Below are 22351 nucleotides of genomic sequence, written 5' to 3'. Positions count from 1 at the left end.
AACTTTCTCATGTTAAAGCCACACATTGTAATGCAGCTAACTTGCATTTCATGGGAAAAGAAACCGATGTATGGCTTTCAATTTTTTATTCTCAAACAAAAATCTGAAAAGTGTGGCATGCATTTCCTTTACTATAATAAAAGGGGGCTGAATAAAGTCCAACAAATTTTTTGGGCCATTTTGGGCCATGTCAAAAATCTGATTTTTTTTGAGAAAAAAATGTCAGTAAAATCTGAAAAGTGTAGGTATTGATTGATTTTGTGTAAATTTTGCACATTTGTGAAAAACTGGAGTGAGTTCTCGATGCAATTTGAAGTCTAGAGGGGCCACATAACATTTGGCATAAACCCACCTAGATTTGGAAGTTGCAACCAAACCTAATGTAAACAAACCGAATGTGTATAAATAGCTTCTGAAGCTCCACTTAATAGATCAGAGTACATTGAGTGAGATTAATGCATCAGTTTGTACAGAAAGGCTTTAGACCATTGCTTTCTGGGTGACCTAACCCATCACAGCAGGGCTCGTTTTGTATCAGCCGTCAGAGGGAACATTACATAAGCCCAACTCATTCCGGTTAAGATGATTGCTGTCTGCTGCACACAGTGGGATCCAGACTGAAAGATTGTCTTATTGACAGATCCTGCAGATATTGTTGGTTGACATAGCCACCTGTGTGAAGTGCACACTCTTGCGATGGATGTTTTTTTTTTTCTCCTCTTCCTCTGAATTTAGACTTGAGGCAAACTCTCATGCTTTCAGGAAACACTTTGCATATATGATGCGTCTGGATTGTCTTGTCTCCTTTCGCCTGCCGCCGCGCGTGCTCACACACGAGCTGGTGGACCCAGAGAGAGACTCCCGCTCAGGTAGGCAGAGTACGTGTGCAGTCTGCAGATTACACGCAGGGAGCTCGGCAGGAGATGAGATGGGAGGAGGAAGAGAGGTGTGTGTGTGTGGAGGGGGGTTGCTGTTGGAGAGCAGTGAAGAGGTTTACTACCCAGCACACGCACTCCGTCTGCTCTGTATGATAATGTGAGAGTGCGGGAATGGCAGAGTTTAAACCAGGACAACATGCATGCACTAACTCCACCGCACGATTGCCGTATTGAATGGGTTGCATTTACCCACACGGTCTCACTTTCAGATGTATTAAAAGTGAAAGCAGATATGTTTCTCTTGCACTTGTTCAGCCTCTCAAGGTCACGAGAGTTTTGGGTTCTTCGGCAAGAGAAAATGAATATGGAGAGAACTCTTTCAATGTGAGAAGTATTGACGAGAAGCTTCAGCTTGAGCATGCATGCATAAACGATTTGTTTTGGAGATTTGTTGTTGAATCTTCTTAAAGCATCTGGCGTTACAAGCATGCGCACCTTTTTTTTTTTCTTTATTTTTCAATGTTTTCCTTAAAGCATGGGAGTAAACTGGAAGAGGGCGATGACTGGAAACAGCGTTGCATCAGAATGCGTCATACTGGTGTTATTTAGTATCTCTGGAACGTCTTTATCTCCCCTATGTTATCTCTACCAGCCTCACTCTCACTCCCTGCTTTTGTGCTCGCACACGTCCTGCCCCCCTGCTACCCATTTAGAAAAAAACAAAACAAAACATCACTATCTGGTCCACGTGTCGGTCCTCTCTCGAGGCCACCTTGACCACAGCTTATAATGAGCACACAGTGGGACACCAACGTTCACTGCAGGTTTCCCGTTTTCTGTCTTTGTCCTTTTGCCCCCAGCCTGTTGGGGTCAGGCATCTGAAAATGAAATGACGTCTTGCAATTTTGATTTTGTTTTATTCTATGATAAATAAGTGAAGAGTATTACTTTAACGTTTTATTGACTATTTTATGTCAAACTGTAAGTTTTGAAGTTTACATTATTCATATTGTGTGTGTGTGTGTTTTTTTTAAAGAGTTTTCAATATAATTTAAAGTGGATGGTGGGCAACATGACAGCAGAACTCCTTCATGAGTTCCACCTGAGGCCGTGCTTAGCTTTCTGAACGGTCAACTTTCTAAATGACAAATTGCTTTCTCGACCCGGATTTTTAAATATTAATATGTCAGGGACAGTAATTTATACCCTGGGTTGTTTACTTGAACTGATAAGATGCTCACAGATAATAACGGACGAGTGATTTATCAAAGCATGTGCAAAGATTTCTCAATCTGCCCACTGTAATGGTGGTGTGTATGAAACATTTAAAATTAATAATAAAAAAAAAAAAAAATTCTCAATTAAAACTGATCATAATGCAAACTCTGAATGCATGTAAGCGAGCATTATTTTAGAAAACAAAGATACATATTGTTATATTTAACAGATCAAGGCAGCTGAAGTGGTTGATAATAAAAGTTAGCCGTGTTTAATAAAAAGATAAATTGGATAGTTGTGGATCTTCCGTTTATCCTGTCCTTCCTGATATGCAATGTCTCTTCTGTAATTTCCTTTCCGCTGTGTCGCATTGTGTTGTTATACAGGATGACAGCAAAATGAGGCAGTAATATGAGCCCAGTTCACTGCAAGACTGTTTCTGTTGGGTTGTGCTTAAAAGCGAGAGGAAGAAAAGCTCTTGAAGTCTGCAATGTAGGTGCTATTCACAGTTGTTTTTTTTTTTTTAAAGCAGTTCTTCAATTACTCCACTTTATTCTTTTCTAAATCAGATTAAATTCTGACCACAGATTATTTTGGGTTCATGTTGTGATGCATTTTCCAGATAATCGACTGAGTTGAATAATTAAGCCTGTGCTATTAATCTGAAAGCCTAGAAAAGATACTGAGATGTTTAAATTGTAATTTCTATATGTGGGTATGATGATGTCTGTGAAAGTCTGGAACTTTATTTCAGTATTCTACAAGTAGGCTAAGAAGGAGCTAAGAGTGCCACTCCTCTTGTTCCTTTTCTAATTGTCTTGCTTCATACTTCCTATCTATTTAGTTCTTTCCTTTTTCCTTTGTTTAGTCTTTTCTTCCATCCTTTTTTCTCTTTGTCTTTTTTGTTGTGGTGTCATTGTTTCTGTCCTCCCTTGTTTTATTTCTATTACCTTTTTTCTATCCTTCATTCATTAATTCCTTTCTTTCTTTTTTCCCACTTCCCTTATGTGCTCCCCCTCTTTCTTTCTTGTTCTCAGCTGTTCTGTAATTCATTTAATTTCATTAATTTGATCCTTCCTTCATTCTTTCATTTGTTCTCTCTGTCAATTATTTTCTTACTTGCATCCATTTTACTTCCTTCCATTCCTTTTTGTTATTGTGCCCTCCTTCCTTGCTTCACTTCTCCCTTCCTTTCTTTTGGTTTCCTTCTGGCCAAATGTCCTTTCTTGCAACTTGCTTGCTTACCACTCGTCCTCCTATTTACGTCACTTTACCCTTTCTCCATCTCTCCATTGCCCAAATGTTGCATTTCGTCTTTCTTCCTTCCCAATTTCATTGCATCTTGTCTTGTGGCCTCCATTCTTCCTTCTTGTTTTCCTTCTTTGTGCTGCATGTGCGGTTCCTTCCGTTTCCCCATGTGAGTCCTTCGTCCTTTGTGCCCTCCCTTCTTGTATTAGCCTGCTGTTAAGATAAACTCATAGTGAAATTTACTACTTCGTCTTTATGAAAGAATACTTAGGAAATTTAGACCAAAATTATATGTGAACCATGTACACACCACATACAAAACACAGTCCAGACTTGTGCAGTCGGTGCTGACTAAATCAGTCTCTCTGAAACCCAGAGGCTTCAGGCAGCCTCTCATGCAGCCAAGCTAATTGCGTGCAAATTAGCGAAGCCTAATATGAGGCTGTGAAGGGCAGCCGTGCCACAGAGGCCTTTGCCCTTTGGCTGACCACCACGTATCACAGACAATCACCTGATATGACTCATTACTAGGCAATTTATTCAGGGTCACCACTCTTACTGCTGCATGTGAGCTCTACAGCTGAGAGCCTCGACAGTCAGCACTCAGCGTGGGCCTGCGATTCATTTCCATCACCTGTTTTCATCATTTTGGTTTAATACAAAGGTGCGTAAGGCCACACCTTTGCACATCTGCCCACATCTGGGAAAGAATGTCTTAATATAGCACAGTTGAAATTTAGTGGGCGGTGAACTTTGCTTTTGTGTCTTGACCCCCTGAGGACCCTTTCAAATTTTACAGTTAGTCTTACATGTGCAGAGCCAGAGTGCTGTGAGAGTCTTGCTTGTGCAGCTCAACAGTCCTGCCAAAGACAGGAAACATTTGGACATTATGATCAGATGGTCAAACTAGTGTGAATGCTGCCCTGTGCATGGATTTGGACTTTTAAAGCTTTGATTAGCTGATTAACTTTACATTTAAAAATATATTAACACACAGGATGTGTGATGAAGGTTGGCAAATTCAGTACGCTTCCCGCTCTTTCTGCTGTATGTGTATAAATAAACAATATTTTAAATATAATGTTGTTTTGAACTCCAGAGTTCAGAAGCATTCCTCAGTCAGTGGATTGCTTGACAATAGATGGATGGTCTCTGATAAACCTGTTAACTTTCTCTTAGCAGCAACATTGCCTGTGATGATTACAAGGGTCACAGACATTAAAAAACACATAGAGAACCCTTCTCTGTCACACCTCTGTTACACGCACAGCTCACCAGATGCTACCATTTAAATATGATAATACAAGAACTCAAGTCTAACTTTGTCCTATGAGGAAACCTCAAATGACATGCATGTGGTCTGCTTCATATCTCCGTTTGAAGCAGTCACTGGTCAATATCAGGCTACTCTATGCTGTCCCTTCAGTAGACTTCTACTGCTGCCTGCACAGCCTGCATTGTTAAGCAACTGTCTAGACCAATGATGTGATCGACTGGTGAAGTAATGCAAAGCTCAGATGTTTTCATTCCTTGCATGGGTGTCCATTGTCTCCATGGTGTCTTTAAAAAAAAAGTTTAAAAAAGCAGTATTTCCAGACATCAAAATGATAAACTACAATAAACTCTCATTTAGTTAAATATTTTTTAATTCAGCCACAGGTAGAATAATGCTTGACGGACTTTGTGTGTCAAAAAAAAGGGTCATATTTATTTGAAACTGAAAGGAATGTGAAACTATCCCACAATTTTTCTTTTTTTAAGTCAGTATTCAGAAAAGCCACTGGAATCACCACATTGACATTTAACATAAACAGATGGGGCTTTGTATTTAATTTAACTGCTCTTTATTTTTACTTTCAGCCTCAGAGACATTTTCAGTCTCTTCCTGCTCACGTCATACTGACACGTTTAAGCCCAAAGTTATTCATTTAAATTTAAAGGAATCTCCTGCTTTGACCAACATGATTGAAAAGGATATAGATGTGTTTCAAATATGATCCAAAGAAGAAGTTACTCCTCGGTGAAAGGTTGCTTCGCAAAATCTCACCTGAGCAGAGACGACAACTTCTGGTCTTTTTTTTTTGGGAGGTCAGATAATATGAAGAAAAAAGGTTTGGGCGCAATGATGTAACATTCGTTTGACAGACAAAAAAAGGAGAAGCATTCAACCCAAAGAACATCATCGATACAGTCAGCTTGGTGGTAGCTTCATCGAAGTAAACAAGAAGACAGAAAATCTTTTGAACTTAACTGTATGTGCACTATATACATGAAAACGCGGCGCATATCGATGCAGCTATTAATTATGCTTGTGTGAGAATCCACGGTAGGAGCTTTTAATTATGTACTAATCACTAGAACCAGTGTCGGTATTAAATTCTTAATTAAAAGCGAGGAATTTCTCTCGCTATCTCCTCGAGCGTTTGGCACGCGCCCAGCGCTGTGTTCCGCTCTCCAACCAGCCAGGCCCACAGCACTCTCCATATGGCTAATAACAGGCTTAAGGCTGGTTTCCCCAGCACTGTGGAATGTAACAATTATTCCTCAGAATGAGCTTATTTTGCTTGTTATAGGCTTTACATCCTGACATGAGTCTGTCGTTTGTCAGACCCCAACGAACATCGGAACGTCTCATAAAACGTTTCAGCGGAGAGAATATGTTTATTTGGTTCAAGCCCACTCCAGTGAATGACGACCTGCACTGTAAAACATTTATGGTGCTCCTTATAGAAGAACAAAATGGTCTTGGGGTTTATTTTAGGTTATTGTTTTTGCATTCGGATACATTTTTGTTTTGTCCTCAAACAACTGAGGTTCTATACCCAAAGAAATGTTTGAAAAGTGAGACATGCAGACAGAAACTGTTGTGCTGGTTGAGCTGCCTTGAAATTGATGACGACAAGCTGATCTCTTATTGGCTTTATTGACATTTTAATCACAGGAGGACTTGAGAGGTGGGAGTGAGACGTTAATCAGGCGTCTTAACATCACATTTACTTGGTACTCGACTGTAAATGTGTCTGAACAGACTGACATGCAGCCCAGTGGGTCGTCGTTTATTCCTTTATATCTTAACTGTCTTTCCAAAGTGTTTTGTGGACTTTGTGGCCATTTTGTGTTGGTTTTTAGTAGAAATGCACAGATGAGACAGATCATTGCGGGTCAGTTTTTGATCTGTGGGTTCTATAAAGCTTTTACCTACATCTAATGCTTATAGCAAATTCTGTTTTAATTTTAGTGCCTTTGCTGCGTCTTTTTTGTCAGTCATTATTAATGCTTGGAACAAAGGTGTGGGTGTCATAGAAATGACTCTGAAACAGGGTTTTATTCATTTAAAAGAAATATTACAGTTTGTCTTTTTTATTTATTTATTTACTATAAAAATCAGTGTCATGTGTGCATCAGTGTTAATATGCAGACACTGATTTCAACTCTGAATTCTGTAAAAGGCTGTAAACATTTCAGGATTCAACATGTTCCATCACAGACATTGAAAGCGTTAAAAAATAAATATTCAGCCTTGCTGATGTCTCTTAGGTCAGATCCTGGTCACTTTACTTCCTCACCAGTTGGACAAAATCTCCCCACGTTGGGTATGAATTGACTTTGTGTATAAAATTAGTTTATTTTATTTATTTTTTTCTGCCAAAAAGACAGGTATGAAATCAGCACAGCTTGACTATAAGCCACTCCAGATTAAAAGTCACATCAGTTGAAAAATTGCGTAGTGAAGAGAGAAACGACGTAAGTCGCACTGGAGTAATTGGAGAAATTGTCAACTGTGACTTTCTGTCTTCATGACTAGAAACCATCTAGTGTAAAGGTCCATCAGATGTCGAATAAACTAAAAAACAAAAGGCGGTCGCTGGATTTTATTCGGATTCACATGAAGTGCAGCCTAAGCATTGCTTCCTGCTTCTCCTGCTTCTCCTGCTTCTCCTGCTCGCACATCGTCTCTCCCGGAAAGCCGCTAACAGAGACTGTCACTTCACCGCAGTCCGATGGCTGACACAACAGCAACGCGGCAACAGGAAGTGTGCCACCGTGACCTAGTTCAGTCTGTGTTATTTCTGAAACATGTCAATAGAATTACAACTGCGAGCATTTGTCTTTCTATATTAGTTCCAAAATTAGAAATCCTGATAATTTGACACAAGAAGGATGTTCAGGATACACTTACCGAGTTTATCTGAGTTTGTCATTTGTTATCGTATGGACTATAGCCGAGGGTTTTGCTCTCAAGATCTAAATCTGTTGTCTAACCACTGCAAACAATACACTTGCAATTAGAACTAATGCACTCCATTTCATTAACTATATTTCTCTGCCTGTGAATGTCTTGTTTTTACGCTTTTGAGGGTCTGTTCTTATTTTAGCCATTGTATTTATTTCACAATAAAAGTTTGTGGCTTGAAGGAATGTGATGTGAAAGCCAATTTTCTTCTAGAGCCAGTCCCAAATTGGCAAAAAATACCTTTATTCATAAGCGCTGCTCCCTCTGAATCTCATATTGTATTTATTATTCATGTTTTCTAGTTAGTAAGTCTCTTTTACCTCTATATTTTTTCACTCTACATGCATCATAAAAAAAAAACATACAAGTGACTCATAAAATAAGAGCTTTCATTAACAAACAAGGCAGGCTGTGTTAATGGTTCCGTGTTCAGTTATCTACTGGGTTTAAGTGGGTTAGAAAAACAGTGTGTCGCTTTGCTCTCAGATTCTATGTATCACCAAGCACAATGTAGCTCATAATTGTAGAAAATTATGTTTAGTTTTCAACAATATTGTAAGAAAAGATCTGAAAAGTGCGGGGCACCTTTTTATGCAACTCCCTTTACTGTGGGATCACAAAAAAAAAAAAAAATAAAAATAAAGTGCACTCATTGACAAGAAACAAAATTGGGATTTATTACCTATTTTTTCGTCTAAGTATGTTGAATTCCAGTAACTTGATGACTCACAAGTTTAAATTTGATGTAGGTGCTCAGATATGTTACACTGCTGATTGCAAATCTTTCAAATCATGTATTTTCGATCCACATTTTTGTTTTATAATCTAAAGCATTTCCACACAATCAAACCATCCATTAATTCAAACCCCCCATCAGGGGTTATCCTGCTGCTTCGCCTCTCGTCCTCTTCCCATTTTTCCTGACTTTTGAGAACAACATTTGACACCACATGTGGATGATGATGTTATTTCCTATGATCACTTGGTGCCAAAATAAAAATTCTATGTTTGTTGTGATCACTCTCTCGGTTATATGACATGAGGCCGACGTGGCACGTATATAAACTGTTGACCAACATCGTGTCTGCTAACGTGCTCAGACATACAAAGAAAATGCAGAAATCCAGCCTATACACATTTTCAGGGCACACATTGTTAGGAAATTCACCTTTTCCCATAGCCAAGGAAAAGTAGAGTGTGGGGGAAGGGCCTATCAAATGAAATGAATATGTATAAGATGGGGTTTAAAATACCATCTTGTATTCAGCCCTGCATGCTCACCGAGCGTCTGTCACTCTGTCAGCATCAGGATATAATAAGGCGGCATTTCAATGACGCTCAGAACTCCGGAGGCTCTTACATCTAAGACACCTGTCCGTATGTGCACATACCCCGAACTGCCTCCTCCAGCCGACTCCTGCTCCCTGTTTCTTTTTAACGCACCCTGCCTTTTCCTCGGCTTCTTTTCCTCTGCCTTCAAACTGTACCACATCTTAATCTTTATGCTCTGCATGGCTCAGCTGAAAGATAGAAAAGTCTTCTTTTGCTCTTCCCCTGCCATTTCTTTCTTTCATTTTGTTTCTTTTCTGTTTGCAGATGCACATGGGTTTTTAACACCACAACACAGGGCACTGAATACTGCTGGGCGTGTGCCTGGTGACATAGGTTAACACTCCTGCCAGCAAACCTTTTGGCCTTTGACTCCGGTCTCCGTGCAAACACACACATCAGTAGACATTTCTCAGGGATCTATACAATGCACACAGGCACAAAAGGCTCATATTTTACCTTGCTCAAAAAAAAAAAAAAAAACTTTCAGGCTGTTTATTACAGCTTACCAAGGTACACTGAAACTGTTTTTCATCCTCTAAATCTCAATCCATCGCTTAACGCCACAGTGGACCCGCATGTTTGATCCCTCGCATCCTTTAAATGTCATCATGTAAAGTTTTGGTCGCTTTAATCATTCTTCGTCCTTATACGGAAGAAGACATCCCTTCCCTAAACAGCAAATCTGTTGATGGATGATTCAACCTAAAGATCAATGTCCATCCTGGGACCGGAGATCAGATGAATGTAAATGTCACAGATCTGCAAGATACTGGAAAAAGAAAAAAAAAAACATGAATAACATTTTATTTTTCTGTAAAAAAAATCTGTGTGGCTGTCAAGCAGTTTGAAAGTTTACCTGCAAATATAATAATTGGACTTTCTTTTTTTCCCCCCTTCTGCTTCTAAATTTGTTGTGAGATGATTGAAATTAAATAAGACGGTTTATTTTTTTTATACCTGGTAAAGAGAATTAAAAGTCCTTGAAATTAATTCATTTGTGTTACAGTAACATAATCACAGAAAAAAAAAATCAATAAAACTCACTCAGAGAATTTCAGCGGAGGGCTGCTTGTCGAAATCATCATTTTTCGAAGCAATCATTAAATGCTAGATACATGCCAACTGTTTTTCTTTGTGTAGAGTGAAACCAGAAAAAAAGTATTTCCCGTTGAAGCTTTGCAAACATAAACATATGGAGCTTGCTAAACTCTGCAGAGACTTTTGCTGAAACCATCTGCTAATGAGACAATGATTAAGCTTTTCTACCGCAGTCCAGGTGGCTTTGAGGTACACAAAAGTGGAAATCAGTAATAAGGCACTTTCGTGCAAAGTGTTACAGTAAGCATGGTGAACAATCTGTTGTGCTGTGGGCCTGTTATCTGTCTATAAGGCCTGCGGGAAGCGCTTTCTCGGAGATGAAACAGGACATTCACTGACTGCCAGTACATTAAGAACATTGAATACTATAGAGAACCAGTGGGCTGAGATGAAGGAAAAAAAAAAACCTGTAAGAGACTTCCAACCTTAGAGTTTGCAAGTTTAGATGCATCCCTGTTATAACATATCTGAATCCTGCTACCAGATAGTACACTGTAAAAAGTCTTACTCACGATTAGTTGACATAAGGTATTTCTATAAGTTAGTTCCAATTAACATAATGAGTTATGAAATGTCAACTTAATTTCATGAGTTATTTTCATTTCAACTCGAGGATGTGAGTCAGTTCAGTGAAACCTAAAATTCAAACGTGTGAACATAACTTGACAATCTGAGTTTTAAAATGTTAACCGGATCTTATAAAAACTGATCACCACAGGCAATATTAATGCGAGATACAAATAGTGCCGGGAATTCGCTCTTTATCTGATAAGGGACTAAATATGAGGTGAAATTTAGTCAGAAGTTCTAAAGTTTTCCATCCCAGTTAGAATCGCATATTAAATGAAGAAGAGGAACACCAGCTGACCACATTAAGGACGTCGAAAACACCTCGCGGATGAATACCATTTTTTCCGAGACCTCGGTCCTAAAGGCGTTCAAGTTCGGCGGGACATTTTTTCCAAATGCTAAGCGAGCTGGAGAGATAAAAATGTAAGGTAAGCTGCATTTTGTCGTTTTTTTGATAATGCCATCCATTTTTCAAATATGTTAAGAGCTAAAAGTTTGTGTTACATATTTAAACACAGGACATAAAACAACAGCTTGCTAATTGAGGGCGGCAGTTAGTTAATGCAGTTGAGCCTAGCTAAACGCAGTATGCTACTCGCTTCTAGAACTTTTTTAAGGGAAATACAAGCCGCTTCCACGATTTTTGTTTTGTACACTTCCTCAGAAATGCATATGTGGCGCTTGGTCAAAGTTCTGCATCGACGTGCTAACTGCAGACGAGTTAGCGGCTTCGGGAAAGGCTGTGCCAGTAATTAGTCTGTTTCTTGTCAGTAATTAGTCGTATCCTTTCTTTCGTGTGTTCGTGTGCATGCGTGTCCCTTTCTGGTTGCCGGTGAAAAATGCAAACTATCTCCAGCAGCTATTACTGATTAAACTGTATTCTGAATTTTACAGTAATTATTTATCAAGCGTTAGCTCAGGCTGGGCGCGTGCCCAAGACTATCACATATCAAGGAGCTTTGGTGGCTTCCAAATAGTCAGGACCCCACTGAAGGTCCTGAAACATGGAGGAGGGGTTCTGAAAAATCTTTTTTCGATTTGATTACTGTTTAAAAATGACTATTTGATTTAGTTGTTAGTAAAGTGTGTCACCTTACAATGAATTAAACTAGCAAAATTAATTTTGTTGTCCTTCACTTGACCCAATATCAAGGTATATCATTTACAATAAATTGGGGACAGTCTGTGTTACTGTTATTGTGCAGGTCAAATTCTGAAAACTTTGGAACCTCTACTTTGGACAATGAAGCTGATGAAGATAACATTTTAGTCAAGTTATTTTAATTAAGTGGCAAAACTGGAATTTGTATGTATGAATACTTTATATTTTTAAATACCATAATCTGAAATGTATGGGTTTTTTTGTTTAGTTTTTTGTGCAGGTGTCTGCGAGACCCAGGGTCAGAAAAGGGATGGCACTCATGGTTTCACAGTTTGAAATTTAAAATGGGAAACTACAGGCAAAAATTAAGTTCAGCACGATACCCTGAAGTGGTCTCAAACAAAAGAAAATCTGGAATTTCAAAAGGGGAAACTGTCAAAAAGTCAAAGAAGGGAGAGGTGAACTTCTGTCCTGATCCATCTGAAGGACACAGTCCTGAAAACATGGAGGTGAAGCGCAAGATAATGGAGGCTGAAATGCAGAAGAAAGACCCAAATCATCAGCTGCTTGAGGATTTGATGGTTGCTACATTTTCTCAGCGTAGGAAAGACATTGTAGGAGATCAACCACACATCACAGAGATCATCTCCTGATGGCCTGCTCTGTTCCATGAGAGACAGGTAATCGCATAACTGAATTCGTTCCACCAAGACATTTAGTGATTTAATACTGAGTTAACTGTCCTATTGAGACAAAGTTTTATATTCTATGTATTCTATTCCTCAGATTAGGGCAGAATTTACAAGAATCGTCACCACAGACCTTCTGAAATCTTTTCTTGACTGACTTGATGGCCTGGTTTTGAGACTGCTGGAGGTCTACAAAGCAGCAACCAAATCTGGAAAGAAGCAGCCACTCAAAGACATTTTGGACTGCCTTGCAAAAGATGTGAGCAGGACTGAAGATGGCTAGAAAACAAGGCATAATTTGTTAATTTTGTTAAAATATATTAATTTTACTGCATGTCTCATCTCTTGCAGGACACAAATGAAAGGAGAAGGGCTGCTGCTCTGCTTGGTTTGCCTCGCTACATATCTGGCGAAGATCCATCAACTGTCATCAGGATGTGTGATGTAAGACTAACAAAATTTCTTACAAAAACTGTTTACATGTTTACCTATTTCTCTTTCTTGCTATCATTTCTTTAAAATCTTTTTGTAGCATTTGTGTTTGCAAAAACATATTTTTAGTCCTTATTAAGAGACATCACTTCCTGTGTACTACAGCCATGCATAACATCAAATTCCGATGTAATTACTTTGTGTATCCTTATTAATTTTGCTAAAAGCCAGTTGATGGAAACATGCCTGATTTGCATTTTCTTTCATTTCTTTTGACATTTTAAGAATTTGATGATTAAAAAAATGCATTAAAATGGAAACACTGCTGGTGTCCTACATTTTTAGAATAATTTTAACTCTTCACAATGGTGGTTTTTAATCTGGTGAAGTTCTTAATTGGAGCCTTTTAAGTACATTTATTTATTGAGATTTCAATAAAATTCTGTTTTATTTGTCAAATTGATTTCTGTTTTTGTCAATTTTGGTCCTCCAATAAATGTCAACACCTCTGCTTGTCTTGGACAAATGTTTTCTTTTACACTTGATTTAAGGCTTGTCTCATATTTGATAGAGCAAGATAAAAATAAATGTATAATATTTGAAATGGAAGTGTATTTGGTGTAATTTTTAGGAAACTGGTGAACTTGGCATTATTAGTGGAGGAAGTGAACAATATTTGGAAATGTTAGTTTACTTAAATTGCAATTTTAAGTTCAATTGCTGCCTTAAACTCTTAAGTTAAATCAACTCAAAAAAGGAATTGGTATGAATATAGTTAGTCAGTTTAACTTTAAAATGAGAGTTGAAAGTATATATAATTGTTTGTTACTTTAACAAAATAAAACAAGTTTTCTGAATGGATAATGTATCTTTGCAATGTGTTTAAACTCAGAGTATGAAGTTCATACAACAAGTAGTCATTAGTTAGAAAAGTGGTATAATTTAATTATTTGAGTTCAAATAGAATATGATTTTAATTTCACTTGACAAGAGTACTCAATTTTTTGAGAATGAATAATGTTCTGTAGTTAGTCATTTCAACTTATGGTATCATATTTAAGCAACAAATTATAAGCAATTGGGCTACTTTTCTAGCTTGCCAACCTAAGTTGGAAAAATACATAATTTCAAGTTGTGCTAACTTGTGTTTTTAAGGCAGCAATTGTACTCAAGTTTTTAAGTTTAACCACCCTAATTATTTTTACAGTGTAGGATTCAAGCTGATTAAATTAAATTACTGCAAAAAGACAAAAATATTATACACATATCAAAAATATGGTTATCATATTAATCATTTCTCATTGTGAGCTGTGTGTGTGTCCGACATGTAAAAGGTGGTTCTAATTGCCTGGATTAGAAAGAAGGACAGAAACTCTCTCCTACATACAATGTATTTGAGAAAAGTCTCATCAATTAGCATGATCTCTTGTTTGATGAACAAGCTAACTTATATCGCCAGTTCATTTCTTTGTGCATCCATGTTTATATATATATTCTGGAGGATTTTTGTCCCATACCATCTCATCTGGGCTTGTGTGAGACTCAAATATACACGTTACTCATCTGCATTGTTCATTTTTTACCTTTAGAAACATTAACTACTTTTTTTCCTGATTTTTGTCACTCACATGCTTTAATTATAACCATTCAGATTGGCATTAAAAACATTGCCAATGATCAGATCTCATTTGCTCGTTTTTGCATACAAATGAACGCACAGTCATAAACCTGGGCTGTTAACATCGGTGTTGAACATTAGGCACTACTGCTATTGTTCTGTGCTCAAAATACATTCACTCAGCTGCGCTGTATTATTCAAGGTTGAACACAGTTGAGGTTCACCTGGCTTGCTTTGTTTTATGTGCAGGCACTTCAGCTAAAACAAAACAAAAAAAATTAAAGCTGCAAGCAGCCTCGAACGGCCCTCGCAGCCAAGTGCCGCTCCGGCCTATTGTCCACCGCGAGGTACGAGCAACCGCCGCCTCACGCCAGCCACCACAGAAGCTCTCACGCAGTTTTCAGCTCCTCCGCCCGCACCGCAGAAGCTGTTGCTCAGTTTCCATAAACGCTGGCCACGTGCTAACACAGAAGTTGTTGCGCAGTTTCCGCGCCCGTCCACCAGGCGGTACGCACTGATGCGTTCGGAGTCGCTCCTTGACGATGCAAAAAATGTGGTGCAGATTCATTGGTTTAGCGAGGAAATATAGCTGGCGGATTAATGTAGGACGCGCAGTGGAGTCAAAATATATTTCAATGCTGTTGTTCTTTTTAGAGGTCAACAAAGGTCATACGTATCCAATTTGGCGTCAGTCGGATGATCCACGTGTCATTTACAGCCGATCGTATGCACATGGCGAAGTACTACAGTTGTCATTTTTCATCATTTTCAGCTGTGTTTCTAAAGCACTCTATTTCATTGTTGGAGTAATACTTACTCAGAGTGGCGAATTACTGAAATGGTTTGGAAGAAGTAAGAAAACGCTACATTTACTGCATGATTTAATTCAACAAAAATTATCTGAGACATTTCTATCCTTTTAGAAATTTCATGGCAACGCTCTCACAAAGTTTAGCGCCCATCCCCCCGTGGATCTGTTTGTCATTGTGGAGGAACACTGACACCTACTGGCGAAATACTGATATTGTTCTTCATCCTGTTTATCTGCTGTTTCATTTGTGGAGCAATACTGACCCCAAGTGGCGAATTACTGAAATGGTTTAAACGCCAAAAATGGGTCAAAATCTGAACTTCAATCTAAAATGGCCGACTTCCTCTGGGGTTTAGACCATGGGTCCAAGAGACTTTTTTGTAAGTCCTGACAAGGTACACATGTGTACAAAGTTTCATAATTGTGGTTAAAGCATGGCTTGGGGCTGATCATTTAAAATTTTCTAGGGGGCGCTATAGAGAAATTAGGCCACACCCTACAAATATTGTGATGGATTCCTGTCGGGGAGTTGATGAGGGTCCATCCTTGTGAGTTTGGAGCAGCTGGGCCCAAAAATGTGGAATTGAGAGCCAAACGTATGGCGATGGCGTTACAGGTCACTTCGCCACGCCGCCACACCCACCTCCTCCATCGTAGCTGGTCGGGGTTGGAATCCTCAATACACCAACATGTTTTCTGTGTCTGGGCACAGTTTCATGTAGATGAGGTCAAAGGGGTCAGACAGCGACAGTTCACAGTAAAACATTACACTTCCTGTTCTCAGGGGGCGTGCCTAAGTGATGTCATCATTCGACCATAGGGTATTGTAGGACACCCTATGATGATCAATCACAGAAACTTTGGTGCCTCTGTGAGTTTCTGTGTAGGAGATATAGCAGTTTATTTGTTATGGGGTAGGTGAACTTTGACCCCTGCTAACCCCCCTTCAGCATACTCAAAAACTCACCGTTTTGATAACTTTAGATGGGACATGCCTTATGAACAGACTGACCGAGTTTGAAGCCGATCAATCGAAATCCCTAGGAGGAGTTCGATCAAATACGGAGGCTGTAAATGGCAAAAATGGGGTCAAAATCTGAACTTCAATCTAAAATGGCCGACTTCCTGTGGGTTAGACCATGGCTCCAAGAGACTGTTTTTTAAGTCCTGACAATGTACACATGTGTACAACTGTTCGTAATTGTATGTTAAAGCATGGCTTGGGTCTGATCATTTAAAGTTTTCTAGGGGGCGCTATAGAGAAATTAGGCCACGCCACCAAATATTTTTTGATGGATTCCTGTCGGGGAGTAGATGAAGATCCATCCTTGTGAGTTTGGAGCAGCTGGGACCGAAAACTGTGGAATTGAGAGCAAAACGTTATGGCGATGGCGTTACAGGTCATTCGCCACGCCGCCACGCCCACCTGCTCCATCGTAGCTGGTCGGGGTTGGAATCCTCAATACACCAACATGTCTTCTGTGTCTGGGCACAGTTTCATGTTGATGAGGTCAAAGGGTTCAGATAGTGAAAGTTCACAGTAAAACATTACACTTCCTGTTCTCAGGGGGCGTGGCCAAAGTGATGTCATCATTCGACCATAGGGTATTGTAGGACACCGATGATGATCTATCACAGAAACTTTGGTGCCTCTGTGAGTTTCTGTGTAGGAGATATAGCAGTTTATTTTTTTACGGCGAGTAGGTGAACTTTGACCCCTGCTAACCCCCCTTCAGCATACTCAAAAACTCACCGTTTTGATAACTTTAGATGGGACATGCCTTATGAACAGACTGACCGAGTTTGAAGCCGATCAATCGAAATCCCTAGGAGGAGTTCGATCAAATACGGAGCTGTAAACGGCAAAAATGGCCTCAAAATTGGACCTTCAATCCAAAATGGCTGACTTCCTGTGATACTTGCACTATGACATTAATTGTAAATTTTGAGCGTCCTGGGGAGCTCTACAAGTGTACCAAATTTCATGTCTCTAGGATAAAGTAAGTGAATAGCAAAGGGTCCTTAGAAAATTTCTAGGTGGCGCTATTGAGCCATTTCTTGTGGATTTTTGTGATGACCTTAAAAATCAAAATTTTTAAACAGGCTTAAGGCCTCCGCCAAGTTTGGTGAGTTTTCCAATATGATAAGGCCCCCAAAAAGCCCCCCAAAGAGGTGGAAAGAAAAATAATAATAATTAAAGCTGCAAGCAGCCTCGAACGGCCCTCGCAGCCAAGCGCCGCTCCGGCCTATTGCCACCGCGGGGTACGAGCAACCGTCGCCTCACGTCAGCCACCACAGAAGCTCTCACGCAGTTTTCAGCTCCTCCGCCCGCACCGCGGAAGCTGTTGCTCAGTTTCCATCAACGCTGGCCACGTGCTAACACAGAAGTTGTTGCGCAGTTTCCGCGCCTGTCCACCAGGCGGTACGCACTGATGCGTTCGAGGCGCTCCTTGACGATGCAAAAATGTGGTGCAGATTCATTGGTTTGCGAGGAAATATAGCTGGCGGATTAATGTAGGACGCGCAGTGGAGTCAAAATATATTTCAATGCTGTTGTTCTCTTTAGAGTCAACAAAGGTCATACGTATCCAATTTGGCGTCAGTCGGATGATCCACGTGTCATTTACAGCCGATCATATGCACATGGCGAAGTACTACAGTTCGTCATTTTTCATCATTTTCAGCTGTGTTTGTAAAGCACTCTATTTCATTGTTGGAGTAATACTTACTCAGAGTGGCGAATTACTGAAATGGTTTGTAAGAAGTAAGAAAACGCTACATTTACTGCATGATTTAATTCAACAAAAATTATCTGAGACATTTCTATCCTTTAGAAATGTCATGGCAACACACTCACAAAGTTTTCACGCCCATCCGCCCGTGGATCTGTTTATCATCGGTGGAGGAACACTGACACCTACTGGCGATATACTGATATTGTTCTTCATCCTGATTATCTGCTGTTTCATTTGTGGAGCAATACTGACCCCAAGTGGCGAATTACTGAAATGGATTATAAACGGCAAAAATGGGATCAAAATCTGAACTTCAATCTAAAATGGCCGACTTCCTCTGGGGTTTAGACCATGGCTCCAAGAGACTTTTTGTAAGTCCTGACATGGTACACATGTGTACAAAGTTTCGTAATTGTAGGTTAAAGCATGGCTTGGGGCTGATCATTTTAAATTTTCTAGGGGCGCTATAGAGAAATTGGGCCACACCCTACAAATATTGTGATGGATTCCTGTCGGGGAGTGGATGAAGATCCATCCTTGTGAGGTTGGAGCAGCTGCGCCCAAAAATGTGGAATTGAGAGCCAAACTATGGCGATGGCGTTACAGGACACTTCTCCACGCCGCCACGCCCACCTGCTCCATCATAGCTGGTCGGATTAGAATCCTCAATACACCAACATGTCTTCTGTGTCTGGGCACAGTTCATGTTGATGAGGTCAAAGGGGTCAGATAGCGACCTTTCACAGTAAAACATTACACTTCCTGTTCTCAGGGGGCGTGGCCTAAGTGATGTCATCATTCGACCATAGGGTATTGTAGGACACCCGATGATGATCAATCACAGTAACTTTGGTGCCTCTGTGAGTTTCTGTGTAGGAAATATAGCAGTTTATGTTTTTTATGGCGAGTAGGTGAACTTTGACCCCTGCTAACCCTTCTTCAGCATTCTCAAAAACTCACCGTTTTGATAACTTTAGATGGGACATGCCTTATGAACAGACTGACCGAGTTTGAAGCCGATCAATCGAAATCCCTAGGAGGAGTTCGATCAAATACGGAGGCTGTAAACGGCAAAAATGGGGTCAAAATCTGAACTTCAATCTAAAATGGCCGACTTCCTGTGGGGTTTAGACCATGGCTCCAAGAGACTTTTTTGTAAGTCCTGACAAGGTACACATGTGTACAACGTTTCGTAATTGTAGGTTAAAGCATGGCTTGGGGCTGATCATTTAAAGTTTTTCTAGGGGCGCTATAGAGAAATTAGGCCACGCCCACCAAATATTGTGATGGATTCCTGTCGGGGAGTGGATGAAGATCCATCCTTGTGAGGTTGGAGCAGCTGGAACAGAAACTGTGGAATTGAGAGCAAAACGTATGGCGATGGCGTTACAGGTCACTTCTCCACGCCGCCACGCCCACCTGCTCCATCGAATCTGGTCGGGTTGGAATCCTCAATACACCAACATGTCTTCTGTGTCTGGGCACAGTTTCATGTTGATGAGGTCAAAGGGGTCAGATAGTGAAAGTTCACAGTAAAACATTACACTTCCTGTTCTCAGGGGGCGTGGCCAAAGTGATGTCATCATTCGACCATAGGGTATTGTAGGACACCCAATGTTGATCAATCATAGAAACATTGGTGCCTCTGTGAGTTTCTGTGTAGGAGATATAGCAGTTTATTTTTTTACGGCGAGTAGGTGAACTTTGACCCCTGCCAACCCCCCTTCAGCATACTCAAAAACTCACCATTTTGATAACTTTAGATGGGACATGCCTTATGAACAGACTGACCGAGTTTGAAGCCGATCAATCGAAATCCCTAGGAGGAGTTCGATCAAATACGAAGGCTGTAAACGGCAAAAATGGCCTCAAAATTGGACCTTCAATCCAAAATGGCTGTCTTCCTGTGATACTTGCACTATGACATTAATTGTAAATTTTGAGCGTCCTGGGGAGCTCTACAAGTGTACCAAATTTCATGTCTCTAGGATAAAGTAAGTGAATAGCAAAGGGTCCTTTGAAAATTTCTAGGTGGCGCTATTGAGCCATTTTTTATGGGATTTGCAATGACCTTAAAATACAAAATTTTGAAACTCCCTTTACGCGTCCGCCAAGTTTGGTGAGTTTTTGAAAATGATAAAGCCCCCAAAAAGGGCCCTCTTTAGGGGGGCAGAATAATAATAATAATAATAATAAGAAGAAGAAACAGTACAGAAACAATAGGCCTTCGCAGCGCTTAGCTGCTCGGGCCTAATAATAATAATAATTAAAGCTGCAAGCAGCCTCGAACGGCCCTCGCAGCCAAGCGCCGCTCCGGCCTATTGCCACCGCGGGGTACGAGCAACCGCCGCCTCACGCCAGCCACCACAGAACCTCTCACGCAGTTTTCAGCGCTTCCGCCCGCACCGCGGAAGCTGTTGCTCAGTTTAAACTTCTCCAACTCCGGTCCAACAGAGCCTTCTTGCTCAAAAGCGTGGTTCGGATTTACAACTCCAAAATCCAAGCAAAATGTTGAGCGTAGTCCAGTTCTGTGGCTCCAAAAAGCAGGCAAAATGTTCAGGAAAACTTCGCAGCTCCAGCTGTCGCCGGCTGACTGTTATTACGTAGCGTCGATCTGTTTTCTCATTGATGGAGTACCACTGCCTCCTGCTGGGGCAATACTAGTATTGCACTAGCAGTACCAGTATATCGCCACAAGGTGCCAGTGGTACTCCATCAACACTGACCCCAGTGTGTTCTTACTTCGCTGTGTCATAAGTTTTTGCTGAATGACTTTGTTTGTATTATTTCTAGCAAAAATGAATGTTTTGTACTTTAACCCACAAAATAAACTTATATATATAAAAAGTTATAATAATGTATATTTAAATAATTAATAACAACATAACCTATGGACTGCTGTTTTCTAGGGGGCGCTATAGAGAAATTAGGCCACCCCTACAAATATTGTGATGGATTCTAGTCGGGGAGTGGATAAATATTCATCCTTGTGAGTTTGCAGCAGCTGAGCCCGAAAATGTGGTATTGAGAGCCAAACGTATGGCGATGGCGTTACAGGTCACTTCGCCACGCCGCCATGCCCACCTGCTCTATCGAATCTGGTCGGGGTTGGAATCCTCAATACACCAACATGTCTTCTGTGTCTGGGCACAGTTTTCATGTTGATGAGGTCAAAGGGGTCAGATAGCGAACGTTCACAGTAAAACATTACACTTCCTGTTCTCAGGGGGCGTGGCCTAAGTGATGTCATCATTCGACCATAGGGTATTCTAGGAGACCCGATGATGATCAATCACTCAAACTTTGGTGCCTTTGTGAGTTTCTGTGTAGGAGAATAGCAGTTTATTTTTTATGGGGAGTAGGTGAACTTTGACCCCTGCTAACCCCCCTTCAGCATACTCAAAAACTCACCGTTTTGATAACTTTAGATGGGACATGCCTTATGAACAGACTGACGGAGTTTGAAGCCGATCAATGAAAATCCCTAGGAGGAGTTCGATCAAATAGGAAGGCTGTAAACGGCAAAAATGGGTCAAAATCCAAACTTCAATCAAAAATGGCTGACTTCCTGTGGGGTTTAGACCATGGCTCCAAGAGACTTTTTTGTACGTCCTGACAAGGTACACATGTGTACAAAGTTTCGTATTTGTAGGTTAAAGCATGGCTTGGGGCTGATCATTAAAGTGTTCTAGGGGGCGCTAAAGAGAAATTAGGCCACACCCACCAAATATTGTGATGGATTCCTGTCGGGGAGTAGATGAGGGTCCATCTTTGTGAAATTGGAGCAGCTGGGCCCAAAAATGTGGAATTGAGAGCCAAACGTATGGCGATGGCGTTACAGGTCACTTCGCCACGCCGCCACGCCCACCTGCTCCATCGAAGCTGGTCGGGGTTGGAATCCTCAATACACCAACATGTTTTCTGTGTCTGGGCACAGTTTCATGTTGATGAGGTCAAAGGGGTCAGATAGCGACAGTTCACAGTAAAACATTACACTTCCTGTTCTCAGGGGGCGTGGCCTAAGTGATGTCATCATTCGACCATAGGGTATTGTAGGGCAGCCGATGATGATCAATCACAGTAACTTTGGTGCCTCTGTGAGTTTCTGTGTAGGAGATATAGCAGTTTATTTTTTTAAGGCGAGTAGGTGAACTTTGACCCCTGCTAACCCCCCTTCAGCATACTCAAAAACTCACCGTTTTGATAACTTTAGATGGGACATGCCTTATGAACAGACTGACCGAGTTTGAAGCCGATCAATCGAATCCCTAGGAGGAGTTCGATCAAATACGAAGGCTGTAAACGGCAAAAATGGGGTGAAAATTTGACCTTCAATCCAAAATGGCTGACTTCCTGTGATACTTGCACTATGACATTAATTGTAAA

General features: G+C 40.5%; 1 protein-coding gene and 1 long non-coding RNA gene across 2 annotated transcripts in view; both read left to right on the top strand.

Annotated features, from left to right (window-relative positions):
* LOC129372507 (forkhead box protein J3-like) overlaps nt 1-22351 on the top strand; it is an 81014-nt gene that overhangs the window by 17692 nt on the left and 40971 nt on the right. The gene's annotated exons all lie outside the window — the stretch shown is intronic.
* LOC129372508 (uncharacterized) lies at nt 11966-13377 on the top strand. The gene is made up of 3 exons (XR_008607258.1): nt 11966-12360; nt 12467-12628; nt 12721-13377. It is a non-coding gene; the product is annotated as an uncharacterized LOC129372508 (long non-coding RNA).

Source organism: Poeciliopsis prolifica, unplaced genomic scaffold (assembly GCF_027474105.1).
Source record: "Poeciliopsis prolifica strain line A6 unplaced genomic scaffold, Auburn_PproV2 SCAFFOLD029, whole genome shotgun sequence".
NCBI lineage: Eukaryota > Metazoa > Chordata > Actinopteri > Cyprinodontiformes > Poeciliidae > Poeciliopsis > Poeciliopsis prolifica.
Note: the sequence above shows the minus strand (reverse complement) of the source record. Positions and strands in the feature narration are given on the sequence as shown.